At 32.1% G+C, this 19,786-nt stretch overlaps 1 protein-coding gene and 1 long non-coding RNA gene across 2 annotated transcripts in view; one reads left to right on the top strand and one right to left on the bottom strand.

Annotated features, from left to right (window-relative positions):
• LOC127704113 (uncharacterized) overlaps nucleotides 1–19,786 on the top strand; it is an 82,873-nt gene that overhangs the window by 2,596 nt on the left and 60,491 nt on the right. The gene's annotated exons all lie outside the window — the stretch shown is intronic.
• LOC127704114 (uncharacterized) lies at nucleotides 16,530–18,350 on the bottom strand. Its single transcript, XR_007983142.1, has 2 exons — nucleotides 17,710–18,350; nucleotides 16,530–16,730 (listed from the first exon to the last, which is right to left on the bottom strand). It is a non-coding gene; the product is annotated as an uncharacterized LOC127704114 (long non-coding RNA).

Raw genomic sequence — 19,786 nt, 5'->3', positions numbered from 1 at the left:
TCCAAAGTCTTTATTGTTGTTTTGGATATAATCTTCCCTAGTGCTCTTCCACCGCCTTTCGACAAATTTTCCGCATTGGTAATGAAATTTCCATTATGACCGAATGTAGCCCCTAAATATTTGTAATTTCAAACCTTCTCCAATTTGTTTTTTCCAACTGCAAATTCAAAATTAGTTTCTTTGGATCTTGGTTTCCTGAAGTGAATGCATTTAGATTTATCCGTATTGATTAACACCCTCCAACGTTTACACCACTGTGAAGTATATTCAACATACACTGAAGATCCTCAGCCGACTTTGCAACTAACGCTATATCATCCGCATACAATAATAATGATGACTTCGTTTCAAGTAAGTCTACCCCAAGATTCAGGTCATTAATTTCTTGGACAAGATCGTTTATAAATATGGAGAAGAGTGTCGGCGACAAATTATCTCCCTGTTTCACACCAGTTTTACAGCAAAACCACGATGTTAGTTTACCGTTTATACGAACGCATGACTCAGAACTTTGGTATATACTTTTGACAGATTTGTATAACTTTCCATCAACTTTATTCAGCAAAAGTTTGTATAACATCATATCTCTGTCAATAAAATCAAAACATTTCTTAAGATCGATGAATGCAACAAATACCGAATTATTATTCCTAATAACACTATTTAAAGTAAATATATGGTCTTCACATGATCTATTTTTTCTAAACCCATATTGTTCGTCTTCAAGAATATCATTATTTTCAAGATGACTGACGAGTCGTTGATTAATAAAAGAACTATACAATTTGCTAGAGCACGACAAAAGACTTATTCCTCTGTAATTCATCGGTACTCGGAGATCTGATGACGGGCCCTTGGACATATGATGGCTTTTCTCCAAATGGTTGGAATTATACTGGTGTCAAATATTAGTTGGAAGAGTTGTTGTAATGTTTTTATGATTATCGGGAACTTTAAAACGCCGTTTGAAATTTGGTCGGGTCCACTTGCTGATTTTGATTTTGCATGCATTACAATATTAGTTATTTCATCAATTGTAATATTAGAGTTTAAATCCTCATTCGGCATAAACAACGGATCTTCCATTTGAGATTCCAATAATTGTTTATGAACTTTTGACTGATTATAATGGTCGTTTTTAAATTTGGTGTTGTTTTTCCCGTTGTAAAGATTTTCAAAATAGATACGCCATTTGTTAAATACGTCCTGCTCGTTTGTTAAGACTTCAACAGATTCATCAACGACTTCCATCGGAATATCCTTTACATTTCTAGGACCAAGCTTTCGGATCTTTTCCAAAAATTCATGAGGATTCGTTGTTACCATTGTTTCAATATCGACTGCCATAGCTTTCTTGTATGTTCGTCCCGTTCGTCTAAGATTTTTATCAAAAACATCTCTCGATTGACTGTTCTCGCGTCTGAGAGCTGATTTAACACTTCGATTTCCGTCACACTGTACAAAATCCTTTTCTTTGTGTCGCATATCATTCCATAAATTCGGTAAGTTATCATTCCAATACGGTTTCAAGTTTTTAAGTCGTTTGTTAGCTCTATCATATCCAGTTTTCGGTATTTTTTCGTTCATTTCGGTTTAAATTACAGTGCACAAATTGTCATAAATTTTGTCTACATTATCTTGGGTTTCCCTACATCGTTCAATCGTCTCAATTACTTCAAATAGTGCGGACCTTCTAATATCGCTTGTCATGAAATCTAAAGGTTGAAACGCGGTTGACAGTTAGTTTGATCTTTAATCCTATACAATAGTCCATGATGCGTAACATTAAATTCACACATAATAACCAAATGATCAGGTAATTTTGATTTGTCACCAATTAGTTCTAGAAACCTATTGTCGTTAACAATTGACTGAATAGTTAACACCTTGAAGTAATTCAAATATTCATAAATATCCTGCGGGACGCATATATAGCACTACAAACCAGTAAAAGTCTGAAATGGCCTATATTTGTACTCGACTGAACTGATTTATTCTCGACCAGTCTGAATTGGTCTGAAATTTACTTGATATTACTCGACTGTAGTCTGAACCATACTAAACAGTCTGAACTTGTACTCGACCTTTACTCGACCAGTACTTAACCATTTTATTCGAGTCTTGACCAAGTCTGAACCATGCTCGACCTAGTCTGAACCATACTCGACCTAGTCTGAACCATACTCGACCAAGTCTTAACCAACCTAGACCTATTTTTTGTATCTATCTATATTATTTTTTCATTAATTTAGGAACTGTTATTCATATATATATATATATATTTTAAAAGGGATAAAAAATTAAAGAAATGAATAAAATTTAAGAAAAATATGGTTTTATTATTATTATTATTATATTATTATTATTTTATTATTATTATTATATTAAATTTTTGGTTTTACAAAACAAAGGTGTCAATTTTAACATTTATTAAGTTGCTATATATAAAATGTATATCACATTTAAAATTAAAATAAATAAAGGTGATCAAATTTCTGGTTGGATTAAAAAAATATCATGTAAGATTTAAGTTCGTTAAATGAATTTTTATATACATGATATCATATTCACATTGATTTATGCACATCAAAAATACTAGAACTTTCAACCATTATTCAAATATCTTAAATGTTATTCATTTTTTTTTTTATCAAAATATATATAAAATAGTATATAAAGCAACTTAATAAATGTTAAAATTGACACCTTTGTTTTGTAAAACCAAAAATTTAATATAATAATAATAATAAAAACTTTCATAGCAATCCTTGATATCCTTTTAAAAAAGGAAATGTATTCCAAAGTTGCAGTAGAAATTTATTTTGATTAAATTTAAATACGTTTTGTCAAAATTAAAGACATGGCATACAAGAAGCAGTTTAATAAGGTTTAATGGTTTAATTACCTCAGTACAGGTGTGTTTTACAGGTAAAAAGAAAACCATATTTTTCTTAAACTCGTGTATTACTTATCTAGTGAATTCAAAAGGCCTTGTTATTTAAGTTTTACAGGATGTTGTAATTTTCAATGGATGTTATTTAAAATTTATTACTCTCTGACCAGGTGTGATCTTTTTAATCAGTGAGCATCAAGCAGGATGTATTACTTTATAGTTTACCCCTAATCAGAAGAAAAATTTTATTCATTTCTTTAATTTTTTATCCCTTTTAAAATATATATATATCCCAAATTATACATAGGAATAGATATATTTCTGATATGAGGTTAAACAATGTCAGTGATTTTGTTGGCTGTTGTTTCCTCATTAAAAAGATAGTTATATAACTATTGTATGTAACCATGAAACCTAAGTACAGAAAGTCACAGGACAAAAAGTCACAGGACAGAAAGTCACAAATTTGATAGGACAAAAAGTCACAAATAATTTGTATACAATTGTTTGAATATTTATGAGAAAGATCTTGAAATGTTTACTTTTTGTTACACATATTCATTTTACAGTTTAGGAAATTGTTCATAAGACTTAATTTGATAAATAAAGATTTATAAAATTTTAATCATGCAAATGATATATTTCTTGGCGCCATGAAGCCATTTAAGTACCAAGACATTGTAACATTTTGTTTTCTTAACAATTATTTGATCATTATTGATATTGTTTCAAGAAAAATACAAAAATGTTTTTTTAAAAATAAGTGTTTTATTGTTCAAAGAAAAATAATCTCAAAACTTTTTGTCCTGTGACTTTCTGTCCTACATTCTTTTTTATTTAGGAATTTAGGAAAATCAAGTTTTGTTTAAAAAAAAAACACATGCCAAATAAAAAGCACCTTATTTTTAATAAGGTTTTATTACCCTCAGTATAGGTGTGGTTTTCAGGTAAAAAAAGTCTTTTATTTAACAAGACTCAGACTTTAAAATTAGATAATTTAACTATCTCGATTTGCCAAATCTAAGAGAATCATGTATTATTAAAGAATGTAAAAAAATGTTTTTATATACATCTTTATTTAATTGTGGCTGTTGTCATGTAAGTTAAAGAGAAAGTTATTTTTACAATCAAAATTATAAAGAAGAGGTTATTTGGTCAAGTATGGTTCAGACTGGTCGAGTATTGTTCAGACCTTTGGTCGAGTATGGTTCAGACTGAAAAAATAGGTCGAGAGCTGGTCGAGTACTGGTCCAGACTGGGTTAAGACTGTTTCAGACTGGTCGAGTAATAGTTGAGACTATTTTCAATAGCAAAGATAAGGGTCAAGTACAAATCAGTAGAGTCGAGTATGGTTAAGACTGGGTCGAGTAATATTAAGTAAAATTCAGACCAATTCAGACTGGTCGAGTAAAAATCAGTACAGTCGAGTACAGATATAGGCCATTTCAGACTTTAACTGGTTTGTAGTGTAGTCTCTTACGGCTTTCCCTTTTTTCGATATAGAGGTAAAATTGTCATTAGGGAATCTTCCGTCGAGTACACAAAATTTGGCTTCATTCAGAAAATCTAACAGTTCGTGTCCGTGCTGATTAATACTTTTGTCTATCGGTTGTCTTTTTGGTAGATTATCGATTTCATTCAATGTTTCCGAAAGAGATCCAATTCGTGATTTAAAGCCTCCTATCAAATATATTCCATCATTCTCGTTATTCATGTACATTTGCGATAACAGATGTGCATAGAAACTTTGAGCATCACGGCCTCCTTCTCTAAATAACACGCAAATACAAGAAATTAAAAATCAGTTGAACGGCTGGTAAATTGTATTCCAAGAATTCCATCAAATGACTTATCAAGTACGGAAACATTAAAAAGTTCAAATAGCCAGTTCTTACAAGTACCCAAACTCCACCGGATGCTTTAGGCGCCTTTATGTGTATTTCAGATCTATAAAAGCCAAACCATGTATACCCAGGGACACTAATCTTATCTTGGCTAGTAAGATGAGTTTCACATAAGGACATTATACCACAATTAGTTGCTTTTATAATTTCAATTCTCAATGTACTGTTTTCATTAGTCCATCCACACATATTTAAATGACATAGTTTAATGGAGTCAATAGGCAGGGTGGGCTGTTACGGGTGATAATTTTCTTGGGTTTCAGGTTGTGTAGTTTTTTTTAATATTTCTCGACCTAATGCGTCCGTTTGCATCAACACGGATGCTTCTTGCTTGAGCATTAGGTAGATTACGCAGCACGGCCAGTGCATTCATTTCGATTAAGCGTACTATTCGAGATTTACTGCTTTTTATGTAGACTTTATTGTATACAGCATTGTCTTTTAGTTTCATTTTGTTTCTCAAAATTGTACTTTTTCGTGCGTATTTCGAAAGCTTATTTCCACGATTCCGTGTCTGTTCGTGGATCTTGTTGGTAAGCGAACCGCACCAGTTATTCGGACGTTCTGAGTAACCTCATCTCCAAGAGCGGAAATTAAGCTCTCTGTTTTTTGAAACCGGAATACCACTGGCTGTTATTGTTATTTCATGGTTATCTAACGGGTTAAAAGGTTGTACTATAGATTATATACTGTTATCATTACTGTTTACTAGGTGAGAGTTGATTTGTTTTCCTTGTTCTTCGACATTGTCTTTACGTGATTGAATCGATTCAATGGTATTAATTATTGGATTGGTTCGGTTAGTCTTTCTAGCAAGATCTAGTGATAATTCATCACGAAGTGTTTTAATTTTGTTATCAAAACGAGCAATGAGGTCAGTTTTCAATTTGTCAAGCTTAGACTCAAACATGCGTTTCATACCCTCTTGACTAATTTTCAAGTTTTGAACAACGTTTATTAATGTATCTATCTAGCTTATCGGAAACAGTGGAATCGACGTTTGCTTGTTTTTGTGAGTTGCTGCTTGATGCCATTTTTATATCTTTCGTGTATGACTTTGGTGGCATCGGTGTCTTTGGTGTCTTTGGTTGCTTTGATGAATTTAATAGATCCAAAGATAAATCAAAGAGTACACTGTTATCAAGTTCATCACGTCTTTCACTCGATCCGTATAATATAGAGTTAGCTTGATTCAACAATTCACTCACCGATATACTGGTATCGTGATTACTACTCGTGGGGTCCTCGGGTTTGATATGTTTTGGTTTACAATCTTGTTGCGAATCACTACCACTGATGCCCCTGTTCCCTTTTTTTCGTTTCTTCTGTTTCTATTTATCCTTTGTCGTTTATAAGTATTTGACACTGATTTTATTCACAATAAAAGGTCCATATAACCACATTTTTGAATTTCATGAGAGTGGAAAATTTACATGTCTATTTTACATAAGTCACGTGATGTGTTACATGTATGATATAGGTAAAAATATACAGGCAAATGTGGCGCAATTTGATTCCATTTACTGGCGCAATCGATACCATCAGAAAAAAAGAGAGTGGCGCAATTGATACCTTTTTAAAACTGTAATTGGCGCAAATTGATTTTGTCCGAACAATTATTTTAATTTATTCTTCAAAAAAGATGAGGAAAATATCAACTTTTTTTTCAACTACAATTTGAAAGTAAATCTAACAGTGAAATTTGTGACTTACATGTCACTGATGCATTTAAAAATCAATGTAAAAATGTATATTCTACAAGATGTATTGCTTCTGAATAAAGTATTAAAGGGAAACTTCGCAAAAAAATGAAAAATTGATATTATGTTCATTATGTATAAAAAAGCACAAATTCATAAATATTTAAGTTTTTTTCTGCTAGATAAGAGATCACCATCGATTTTGAATTGAGAGTATCTACTCTCTGCATGCGGCCATTTTGTCATCTTCTCGGTTTACGAACCACTTGATATCTATAAACCACAAAGGACCAATACCAATATTATTATTATTCAAGAAATTATAGATACAATTAATATTCTTGATCAAATAAAGCCTCGGGACCAGATTTGATTAGCCACAGGATGCTCAAGACCTGCCAAGATAAAGTTGCAATACCTCTACAAATTGTATTTAACAAGTCCCTTAGTCAATGTGTATATCCAACCAGCTGAAAATTGCAAATGTATTTAGCTATTTTTCAAAAGGGGGACTCGTCTTTGCCTTCTAATTACAGACCTATATCTTTAATTAGCTTCGTGGGGAAAGTTATGGAACGAGCTGTTTTTAAATATGTATATGATCATCTCTCAAGAATATTAATTGTATCTATAATTTCTTGAATAATAATAATATTGGTATTGGTCCTTTGTGGTTTATAGATATCAAGTGGTTCGTAAACCGAGAAGATGACAAAATGGCCGCATGCAGAGAGTAGATACTCTCAATTCAAAATCGATGGTGATCTCTTATCTAGCAGAATAAAACTTAAATATTTATGAATTTGTGCTTTTTTATACATAATGAACATAATATCAATTTTTCATTTTTTTGCGAAGTTTCCCTTTAATACTTTATTCAGAAGCAATACATCTTGTAGAATATATATTTTTACATTGATTTTTAAATGCATCAGTGACATGTAAGTCACAAATTTTACGGTAAGATTTACTTTCAAATTGTAGTTGAAAAAAAAGTTGGTATTTACCTCATCTTTTTTGAAGAATAAATTAAAATAATTGTTCGGACAAAATCATTTTGCGCCAATTACAGTTTTGAAAAGGTATCAATTGCGCCACTCTCTTTTTTTCTGATGGTATCAATTGCGCCAGTAAATGGAATCAAATTGCGCCACATTTGCCTGTATATTTTTACCTATATCATACATGTAACACATCACGTGACTTATGTAAAATGGACATGTAAATATTCCACTCTCAAGAAATTCAAAAATGTGGTTATATGGACCTTTTATTGTGAATAAAATCAGTGTCAAATACTTATAAACGACAAAGGATAAATAGTAACAGAAGAAACGAAAGAAAGGGAACAGGGGCATTAGTGGTAGTGATTCGCAACAAGATTGTAAACCAAAACATATCAAACCCGAGGACCCCACGAGTAGTAATCACGATACCAGTATATCGGTGAGTGAATTGTTGAATCAAGCTAACTCTATATTATACGGATCGAGTGAAAGACGTGATGAATTTGATAACAATGTACTCTTTGATTTATCTTTGGATCTATTAAATTCATCAAAGCAACCAAAGACACCAAAGACACCGATGCCACCAAAGTCATACACGAAAGAAATAAAAATGGCATCAAGCAGCAACTCACAAAATCAAGCAAACGTCGATTCCACTGTTTCCGATAAACTAGATAGATACATTAATAAACGTTGTTCAAGACTTGAAAATTAGTCAAGAGGGTATGAAACGCATGTTTGAGTCTAAGCTTGACAAATTGAAAACTGACCTCATTGCTCGTTTTGATAACAAAATTAAAACACTTCGTGATAAATTATCACTAGATCTTGCTAGAGAGACTAACCGAACCAATCCAATAATTAATACCATTGAATCGATTCAATCACGTAAAAACAATGTCGAAGAACACCTAGTTAACTGTAATGATAACGGTATATAATCTACAGTACAACCTTTAAACCCGTTAGATAACCATGAAATAACAATAACAGCCAGTGGTATTCCGGTTACAAAAGATGAAAATCTGATACAAAAAGCAGAGAGCTTAATTTCCGCTCTTGGAGATGAGGTTACTCAGAACGTCCGAATAACTGGTGCGGTTCGCTTACCAACAAGATCCACGAACAGACACGGAATCGTGAAAATAAGCTTTCGAAATACGCACGAAAAAGTACAAGTTCTGAGAAACAAAATGAAACTAAAAGACAATGCTGTATACAATAAAGTCTACATAAAAAGCAGTAAATCTCGAATAGAACGCTTAATCGAAATGAATGCACTCGCCGTGCTGCGTAATGTACCTAATGCTCAAGCAAGAAGCATCCGTGTTGATGCAAACGGACGCATTAAGTCGAGAAATATTAAAAAAACTACACAACCTGAAACCCAAGAAAATGATCACCCGTAACAGCCCACCCGGCCTATTGACTCCATTAAACTATGTCCATTTAAATATGTGTGGATGGACTAATGAAAACAGTACATTGAGAATTGAAATTATAAAAGCAACTAATTGTGGTATAATGTCCTTATGTGAAACTCATCTTACTAGCCAAGATAAGATTAGTGTCCCTGGGTATACATGGTTTGGCTTTTATAGATCTGAAATACACATAAAGGCGCCTAACGCATCCGGTGGAGTTGGAGTACTTGTAAAAACTGACTATTTGAACTTTTTAATGTTTCCGTAGTTGATAAGTCATTTGATTGAATTCTTGGAATACAATTTTCCAGTCGTTCAACTGATTTTGAAATTCTTGTATTTGCGTGTTATTTTGAGTAGAGGCCGTGATGCTCAAAGTTTCTATGCACATCTGTTATCGCAAATATACATGAACAACGAGAATGATGGAATATATTTGATAGGAGACTTTAAATCACGAATTGGATCTCTTTCGGAAACATTGAATGATCAATTATTAGAATAAGATTATTGCATACTAATCATCTTATTCATGAAAGTGTTCTTTAAAATAGAAGTCGGATTCCCTTTTTATGCCGAAAAACTTGACGAGCCTTTACTTGTCGATTTTTAAAATGCATAAGTTAAAAAATCACTTTTTATAAATATTCTCAGTAACTATTAGCCTTCAACTTCTGAAATTTTGTTGTCTACCCTGTCACGAAATATTTTCATATATTTTTGAGAATAGTAGTGTTTTATTGAACTTTCAAAAATTCGTTGTGACAAACAATTGTACAATAACATTAAGTTTTAAAAAGACATACACATATATTAAATGAAGAAACCGTTATCTTTCCTAATATAACTTTCACGTACACCGTAATGAAGCATGTGATTAAAATTGATGAAAAAGCCTCATCTCTACATGGTCTACCGTTTTCTTTATGGAGAAGAACAAATACGATTTCATATACTGTGAGTTATAAAAACGTTTTTAAATTACCGAAGAATTTTGTGCAAGTTCATTACACATATATTATATAGATACAGGAATATAAAAATACAAAAATTGCGGACTCTACAATAATTTTAATTAAAGAATTGAAGGGGGAATATTTTATTTTTTATATTTTTTGAACATTGATGAAATAAAGCATCTATTTTAATGTAACAACCTTTTCAGATGACAGATTTTGCGTATATATTTCAAAGCAAAACTGATTTACATCAATTTAATCTCATCGTCGTAAAAAAAAAATTTGTCGCTCTACAATTCACAAGTGAAACAATTTCTTTATCCCAGTTTATCCATACCTTTCAATACATACCTATTGTATTTATTGATAATTTTTGTTCGTCCTGAACATGAAATATTTGGCACTAGACATTAAACAAACAACAATCAATTATGATATATAGGCATCTCTGTACACAGTAGGATTTACTGAATTTTAAAGGTTCGTGAATAAATGAGATATACAAATTTGCTGATGATTTCACGGCTTGCGCTTTAAGATGTGCTGAATAGGAGCAAATATGTTTTGCTCTTCTTATCATAGAGTGCTGATGTTACACACCTGAAACAACACCCCTATGTTCCGTTGTCTCTGTTTTTATATTTATTAGAATAGTGCCCTTCCTTTAAAGCAGTTCATGTTGATTTTAACAGCTCCTAGTTACTCTCACTTTAGAGATTGAATCATAGGTCAAATACGTCATGAGAATCTTCCATTTTACTCATCGTTCGATGTACAACATTTGATTGGTTGAGTTAAACAGCAAACTTCGTAGATACATCGAATACGTTGGAGGAACATTCCATTTTACTCCACTTGCGATTTACAACATTTGATTGGTTGAGTTAAACAGCATACTTAGTAGATACATCGTACACGTTGGAGGAACATTCCATTTGTGATGCTGTTATTTCATTGGCTGTTCTATACGTATAGAAGCTTCACAGGAAGGTTCCATTTTACTTGTCGTGCTAATCAAGCGTACCTTGCTCGGCTTCAGTGTACTCGTCATCTGATTGGTTTAGCTATCCATTTAGTGGTTTACAGAAACTTTTCTGGAATATTCTATTATAAGTCTCTACTGAGTGATATTCAATCATTCTTGGTTTATGTTTCACTTGATATTTTTTAATGTAATAAAATCGAAATTAAACGTCACAAAAAGTGAAAATAACACGTTTAGAAAGATGAACACACCTATTATAATACACGAGGCTTGTTTGAGTTAACTTTATGGATACGTCGAACGAACATTTCATTTTTGATGTTATTATTTCATTGGCTGCTAAATACGTACAGAAGCTTCTTAGGAAAGTCCATTCTTTTTGACGTGCTTATCAAGCGGACCTTGCTCGACTTCAACTATTTGTGCTCGTCTTCTTAGTTTATCTGTACATATAGTTGTTTACAGAAACTTTTTCGGAATGTTTTATATCAAGTCTCTATGAAATGATTTATATTCTTTTTTGCTCAGAATTTCACATGATAAATATGCTATTTTTTATGAACATTAATCATGGACAAAAAATCTCAATTCATGATCCGTTCATTTCAGTGGTCAAATTAGCCTATTAGGTTTGACTCTCACAAAACAATATATGAAATATCAGTGGACATAACAACCTCGGTGTATTCATCATAAAAATTCGCCCTCCCCTTTAACTGTAACACAAGACAAATTCTGTTAAATTACAAAATCTATCATTGTCAGTATCTGCTTAATTACTCTGACGCTAAACCATTTTATCTTCATTGAAAACTTGTACGAAGTTTTTTTAATCTCTTAATATATAAGCTGTGATCAGGGGAAATCATAGAGAGGGGAGCCTAACTCGCTTCAGATGATATTCAGACAATGGCGGATTTATTTCGGAAATATCTAGATTTTACATAATAAATAGACATAAAATCCGAACATACCGATAAATTATCCTGCTAATTCGATTGGCTTAAAGTTTTTTGGTGTTTTTATTTCGATAAGTGTATGAACCCTTGACCGGTTATTTGGGGTCTTCTTCTACACTCCCAAAATATGATAACAAATTATTGTCACGTGCTCGTGTGTGTCAAAGCACACGAATGCACTCCATTAAAGTGTTTTCTACGTGTATTATAAAAATATAAAAATGGGGGGGGGGGGAGTCTTATTGAAAATGTTTCAGAGCATCGAAATTACTTGATCTAAGCCAAGAATAAAAAGGCTGATTGTTTGTTTGTTCTTAATATTTCTTGAATTAATGTCTTTTCGTCCCCTGACGATATCTAAAAACCAATTTAGGGGGGGATTAAATGTTTGATTCTAAATGTCTTCACAATCGTAAAATTTTCTTCAACGCGGATGAATTAATATTCAGCAAGAAATTTACATAAAATCTTTGTTTTTTTTTTAATTAAACTGATTTCCACCTGAGGAAAAAAAAGTGTCGGTGCTTTTACATAATTTTGATTTCGGGTACCAGGTAACACTGCTTCCTCGTGTAAGTATTAATTTGATTAAAATCATACAATTTTTGAAAATTTTTAAATGACAAAAATGTCAATGTCTTGTTTTTAACTATAGATGTCAATAATACTGCATTGGAAAGCCCTTAAAACTTGAAAATGATCCTCCGCCTCCACAAAAAAACAATGACTAAAGAATGTGATTTGGTGTAAGTCGCCCAAACATGTTGGATATTAAAAAAGGGACTCCGTGTAGTGGTATTATAATATAATCATTGAAGGCTCTGAGAGTCTCATTCAATTATAGCCTCAGATTATAGCTAGCACTAGCTGCAATATTATCAAGTCAAAACTTCTTTTTTTTTACCACATTATTCACTTCTTTCCGTATTTATTCTCTGTTTCACTATATTGACAATTTAACAAGTAGACGATTCCAGAATGTATATAAATAATGCGAGTATACAGTTGTTGGATATAATCGAAATTTCGTATTTCATATTATTATCCTGCCCTGAAAACCTTTCCAATGTTTTTTAGGGAAGAACCTCTCATATATAGTGTTCATGCAAGTTGGCTACTTTATCTTCAGCATAGTTCACTGAATCAGCATAGGCGGATCTAGGCCCCCTTTAGAGGGACAAATAGGTTGATTATATATGGAATCACTGATCCATGACTGTAACGGACCCCCTGATAAAAACTTCTGGATCTGCCACTGGAATGGCTAATTGTAATGCACAAACTTTCAGGAAAATATAAATATTTGGCAAGGATGTCACTTTTTCTTTAGGAAGTATCCAATATTCCGTCAATGAAACAAATCTGGAAAAGGGTTGAATCATTATCAGAGACATATATACATGTATATATATATATGTGTCTCTGGTTGAATAATTTGTATATTTATAAAATCTGGATGGCAGATCTTTGACGAAAAAAGTAACCTTTTTAAATTATGACGATTTGAAGCTTGACATAAGAAACAGGTAGGCACCGTTTATAAAATATTTTTCTTTAATACCTCTAGATTTAGATTCTATGCCTTTTGGGAGTTTTAAAATATATATATATACCCTTATTTGCTAACATCAAGAACAGAGCTCTATTCATTTGCTGCTTACTACCCATGGAAGTAAGTATCTATATAGACGCTGGTGTTACTCCAAAAAATGTTATCGTTCGCTGCCGACGAAACACCTTTCAATATCGTGAATATTTGTTAAACAATACGGATACAGGAATTAGGAGTTTCCAATTCACTTGGATACCAAACATTCACTCCCACGTCCATGCATTCAAGAAAGAGGATATCTTAAAAACTCATAGGCATGTTTAACGTTTAGTTTTTGTATTTCAGCCAAAGATGCAGACACTCGAATTTTCTTTAACAAGCTGTGCCCTTTTCTTGACAAACACGTTCTTTAACTTTTTGGGGCAGATTTCACACAGAAGCTTCTTTGAGCGTGTTACAAGAAATATAAGAAGCTGACATCACCCCTTTTAACATGCGTACTTATCTTTCATATTCTTTTCTAATTTGTTGTTTCCAGCTGCAGAGTCAGCATTGTATTTTAAAGGGGAACCATAAGTCGTATGTCGATAATATTTGCGATACAGTTGCCAGAGGCTGAATAAAAGATTGGTAGTCAGGGTGCCCGCTCCCCCTCTTATGAAGCTTCATTTAGGGTTAATACAGATTTTTGCTGTTTCCACTCCAAACTTTGTCTAGGTTGGGGACCCCTCCACAACCCGTTTTCGAAATCCTGGATCTGCATCTGGTTGAATTAACTGAAGCACATCTTATTTCCATGGAGATTTTTAGCCCAGCCCATGGTCAGGGTTTATTGACTGTAAGAGCTTTTGCATGCAGGGACATGAATGAGTTATTTTTCAGTAGATTCATTTGGTCTCTGGTGGAGAGTTGTCTTTTTCATGATTGGCAATCATACCACATATTTTTATTTATTATAAGGATGACATTTCTGTGTGTCAACCGTTTGTTTTTAAATGTTAAGCTGTTACACCCTCACAGGTTACAGGAGAATTTAGAACTTACAATATGTGTAAGCACCACAATCTCATTCTGTATGACCTTGTTCTAAGTAAGTAGTGGGAAACTCTGTGGTTGTTGTTGGTTGCTTTTGGTCATATTAACTTTTATTTGTTTGACACTTGCATTTATAAATGTGTGAGGATCCTGATTTTACACCAACAAACTACACTACTTATAAAAACACCAAAATGTACAATGCAACAGGGATAACCCAGTTGTATCTGCATACAAACGATATCCTTTGTCTATCCTAGGGCCATGTATCTTAAAAGTAAAACAAACAACAACAAAAACTGCCAGCACTAGATACATTATAAACCAATATCTCAGGACCACCAAATTGAACAAGATTATAAAAGATTGCAAATAATTTGGAAAGAGGGTTAAAAAAATATTAGTCTAATTGGAGCTTGGTAATGTAGCTATTTATAGCTACTTACTAAAAAGTGTGAATAGAAAAAGAAAATAAAGTGTCTTTATTTACACTTATATCCATTTATCTCTCATACAATGAATATTTTTGTTGTGGTGTTAATAATTGAGCATCTTTATAAAACACACTATTTATTTATTTCCCTCTTTAGAACAAAATCTGCTTTAATTTAATCAACATGTAGATTTAGATTCTATGCCTTTTGGGAGTTTTAAAATATATATATACCCTTATTTGCTAACATCAAGAACAGAGCTCTATTTATTTGCTGTTTACTACCCATGGAAGTAAGTATCTATATAGACGCTGGTGTTACTCCAAAAATTGTTATAGTTCGCTGCCGACGAAACACCTTTCAATATCGTGAATATTTGTTAAACAATACGGATACAGGAATTAGGAGTTTCCAATTCACTTGGATACCAAAAATTCACTCCCACGTCCATGCATTCAAGAAAGAGGATATCTTAAAAACTCATAGGCATGTTTAACGTTTAGTTTTTGTATTTCAGCCAAAGATGCAGACACTCGAATTTTCTTTAACAAACTGTGCCCTTTTCTTGACAAACACGTTCTTTAACTTTTTGGGGCAGATTTCACACAGAAGCTTCTTTGAGCATGTTACAAGAAATATAAGAAGCTGACATCACCCCTTTTAACATGCGTACTTATCTTTCTTATTCTTTTCTTATTTGTTGTTTCCAGCTGCAGAGTCAGCAATGTATTTTAAAGGGGAACCATAAGTCGTATGTCGATAATATTTGCGATACAGTTGCCAGAGGCTGAATAAAAGATTGGTAGTCAGGGTGCCCGCTCCCCCTCTTATGAAGCTTCATTTAGGGTTAATACAGATTTTTGCCGTTTCCACTCCAAACTTTGTCTAGGTTGGGGACCCCTCCACAACCCGTTTTCGAAATCCTGGATCTGCATCTGGTTGAATTAACTGAAGCACATCTTATTTCCATGGAGATTTTTAGCCCAGCCCATGGTCAGGGTTTATTGACTTTAAGAGCTTTTGCATGCAGGGACATGAATGAGTTATTTTTCAGTAGATTCATTTGGTCTCTGGTGGAGAGTTGTCTTTTTCATGATTGGCAATCATACCACATATTTTTATTTATTATAAGGATGACATTTCTGTGTGTCAACCGTTTGTTTTTAAATGTTAAGCTGTTACACCCTCACAGGTTACAGGAGAATTTAGAACTTACAATATGTGTAAGCCCACCACATTCTCATTCTGTATGACCTTGTTCTTAGTAAGTAGTGGGAAACTCTGTGGTTGTTGTTGGTTGCTTTTGGTCATATTAACTTTTATTTGTTTGACACTTGCATTTATAAATGTGTGAGGATCCTGATTTTACACCAACAAACTACACTACTTATAAAAACACCAAAATGTACAATGCAACAGGGATAACCCAGTTGTATCTGCATACAAACGATATCCTTTGTCTATCCTAGGGCCATGTATCTTAAAAGTAAAACAAACAACAACAAAAACTGCCAGCACTAGATACATTATAAACCAATATCTCAGGACCACCAAATTGAACAAGATTATAAAAGATTGCAAATAATTTGGAAAGAGGGTTAAAAAAATATTAGTCTAATTGGAGCTTGGTAATGTAGCTATTTATAGCTACTTACTAAAAAGTGTGAATAGAAAAAGAAAATAAAGTGTCTTTATTTACACTTATATCCATTTATCTCTCATACAATGAATATTTTTGTTGTGGTGTTAATAATTGAGCATCTTTATAAAACACACTATTTATTTATTTCCCTCTTTAGAACAAAATCTGCTTTAAATTAATCAACATGTAGATCACAATTATAACCTTCATCTTCAGCAGTTTTCCATTCTAACCTGAAATTATAATGTTATACATGTAGTGAAAAACAAATCCAATATAAGAAAAAAATACAATATGCAATTTAAAAGTACAATGTAAATGTGAATTATATATTAATGTCTAATGACAATAGCACATCTCATTTTATTGCATATACAAAAAAAGTTTTAAAAAAAGCCCTTACATTTACTATGCTTTATCAAATTATCATATATAAAATGGGTAAATTTTACAAAAGCATTTCAACCTAAACATTTGAATTGAAATAATCAATGATTGTGTGTTCTTAAAAAGTGGCAGCCCTGTCAGTCTGGACTCCAAAAATCAAGAAGGTCAATGTTGTTGTAGTCCTGATTGCAAACTATTAAAAAGTTTGTGGTTGTTTTATTTTCTTATTTTAGACTGTCTGGTATTTTATATTGGTATACATGTAGCTGCTCAGTGGCAGATCCAGAACTATTTGTAAGGGGGGCCCGCTGACTGACCTAAGGGGGGCCGCTCCAGTCATGCTTCAGTGATTCCCTATATAATGAACCAAATTTTTTCCCACAAAAGGGGGGGGGGGGGGGCCAAGGCCCCCCAGGATCCGCCTATGCTGCTGATTACAAAGTACATCAATATTTTAAATGTAAACTGTGCAAGCACATTTTTCAATGCAGTTTGGCTCAATCTAAATTACACGTACATGTACGAAAATATGAACAATCTGCAAATACATGACTGAATTTCACTGAGACTGGTCAATAGCTGTAGGCTATGAAAAATATTTTGAGAACTTGGCAATGTTAATTATAGACAATAATATTTTAATGTTTGTTTATGTACATGTGCACTTGTTTGTATTCTTAAATCTTTGAACTTCCAATTCATTTTAAACAGAGTTACATTTGTAAGTCAATAACAGGAAGAAGAAAGAATATTTTCCATGAAATATTACATGCAACTTTTCTCACAAGTAAAAATAACTATTTGAGTATAACTTTAATATCTTACCTTCTTTCTTTCATTTTTGTACATATAGTTGATGAAAAGTAATGTGTTACAACACTACAACATGTGCAACGTTTTAAAGAATTAAAGGTCGCTATAGTAGTGTTTTCATAGTCTGTATGAAAAATTGCAAAATCAGCTAGGATGTTGGATTCCATGTATTTCCATTGACTGAAATTATATGAAGACATAATATGAATATGAACATGACTAGTACTGGATCATTCAAAGCAAAAATAAATATTGTAGGCTAGCTAAAGGACACATATCTAGAGTGATATAATTTCATGAATGATGGATATTGTTTTGCAATGGTAAATCATTATATGCAAATACAGATATAAAAAAAACCAATACTATTCATCAACTAGTTTATACCCTAGTGAGACTTTTTTACTTTCAATTAGAAATGTTAATTCCACATATTTTACATGATGGTGACAAGATATATGCTTACTCTTCCAGATATCAAACTCATACAGTTTATCTAAATGGTTCTATCAAAGATATAAATATAAATATGGCTATTATATTATAGATATAATATAGATATGGCTATTATATTATGGATATAATATAGATATGGCTATTATATTCTAGATATAATATAGATATGGCTATTATATTATAGATAATAAAAGATATAATCATGATAATATAGATATGGCTATTAAATTATAGATATAATATGGATATGGATATGGCTATTACATTATATTATAGATATAATTTAGAAATCAAATGGCTATTATATTATAGATATACTGTATTATATTTTTTTACTATTTGTGCACCAGACTCTATATGGTCCACAAACAATTAAAAAATATCATATAAAGGACTTTAAGAGCTACGGTTCCGCAGATAATTATAACTATGATGCTATGTAGTGTTTCAAAAATTTGTTTGTCTTTACATCATTCATTTGTCTTTTTTTTAATGGTGTTGTAGATTTTGTTTGACCTACTTTTTGCATGTCCTTCTTGATGTCTAATCTGTTTCTTTTTTCTACTTTATTGTTTTCAATATATTAATATATGATAATAAATAAATTTGGTGTATTTACTGTCTTCTGATTGGTTAAAAGTATTACCTTTATTTTCAATGTTGTCAATTTTTATGGCGACACGCCCACTCTGACGTTGTGTATTCATACGCCAACATGTGTGTACGTTGTTATTGTTAATATAAATAATATAAAAAGCTCTTTGAGCCTTATTTTTGATAGAAATATATTTATAATGAATGACGATAATTTATTTTGAATTTATTGAACCATATAATTAATTTTTGACTCTTCACATTTTACATAATCCGCTTCGCGGATTATTCAATGTGAAGAGTCAAAAATTAATTTTATGGTTCAATAAATTCAAAATAAATAATAGCCATTCATTAAATATAATTTACATGTTTTTAAACAATATCACTGTAGAGTCTACTATATAAATAAAATTTAAAGACAAACATACATGTAGACCCTTGATACAAGATGTATGTAGTTCCTTACATGTAAAATCATGTCATTTTTTTATATAATGTAGTAATTAAAACAGATATATTGAAATATTCATACCATACAATGCTTACACGTTTTCAATGATACATCATGTGTTGAAGTACACAAACAACTGGTTATGGTCGCTCATTTGAATAACAATGAAGAGGCATAACATGTGTTTACAAAATGTATAATTTGGATCCGATCTGCAATGATGTTGTCATATAAACATTCGAAAACCTATTAAACTTTTATCGGACCTTAAGTTTTAAGAAATATCTTATCCAAAAAAGGAACAATTGTCAAAAATTCATAAAACCAAGACTTGGTTTCACCAGACATGTGTTTTTGCATCATTTTTAGAAACATCGCGGTATATCTCAATAACATGAGAAATTTCAATTATCAAAATATGATAACATCAAAATTTTCAACTCAGAGTACCATAAACACTAATCAAATATAAAATTGGGTTGCTCGATTTTCTAAATTCAGACTTTCAAATTGACTACTTACGTGTCTGACTATGACCGGAATTTTCCAACATGGCTTCTATCCGGAAGTTAGGTAGGCCTGCTG

The sequence above is a fragment of the Mytilus californianus genome, unplaced genomic scaffold (genome assembly GCF_021869535.1).
Source record: "Mytilus californianus isolate M0D057914Y unplaced genomic scaffold, xbMytCali1.0.p SCAF_58, whole genome shotgun sequence".
Classification (NCBI taxonomy): Eukaryota; Metazoa; Mollusca; class Bivalvia; order Mytilida; family Mytilidae; genus Mytilus; species Mytilus californianus.
Note: the sequence above shows the minus strand (reverse complement) of the source record. Positions and strands in the feature narration are given on the sequence as shown.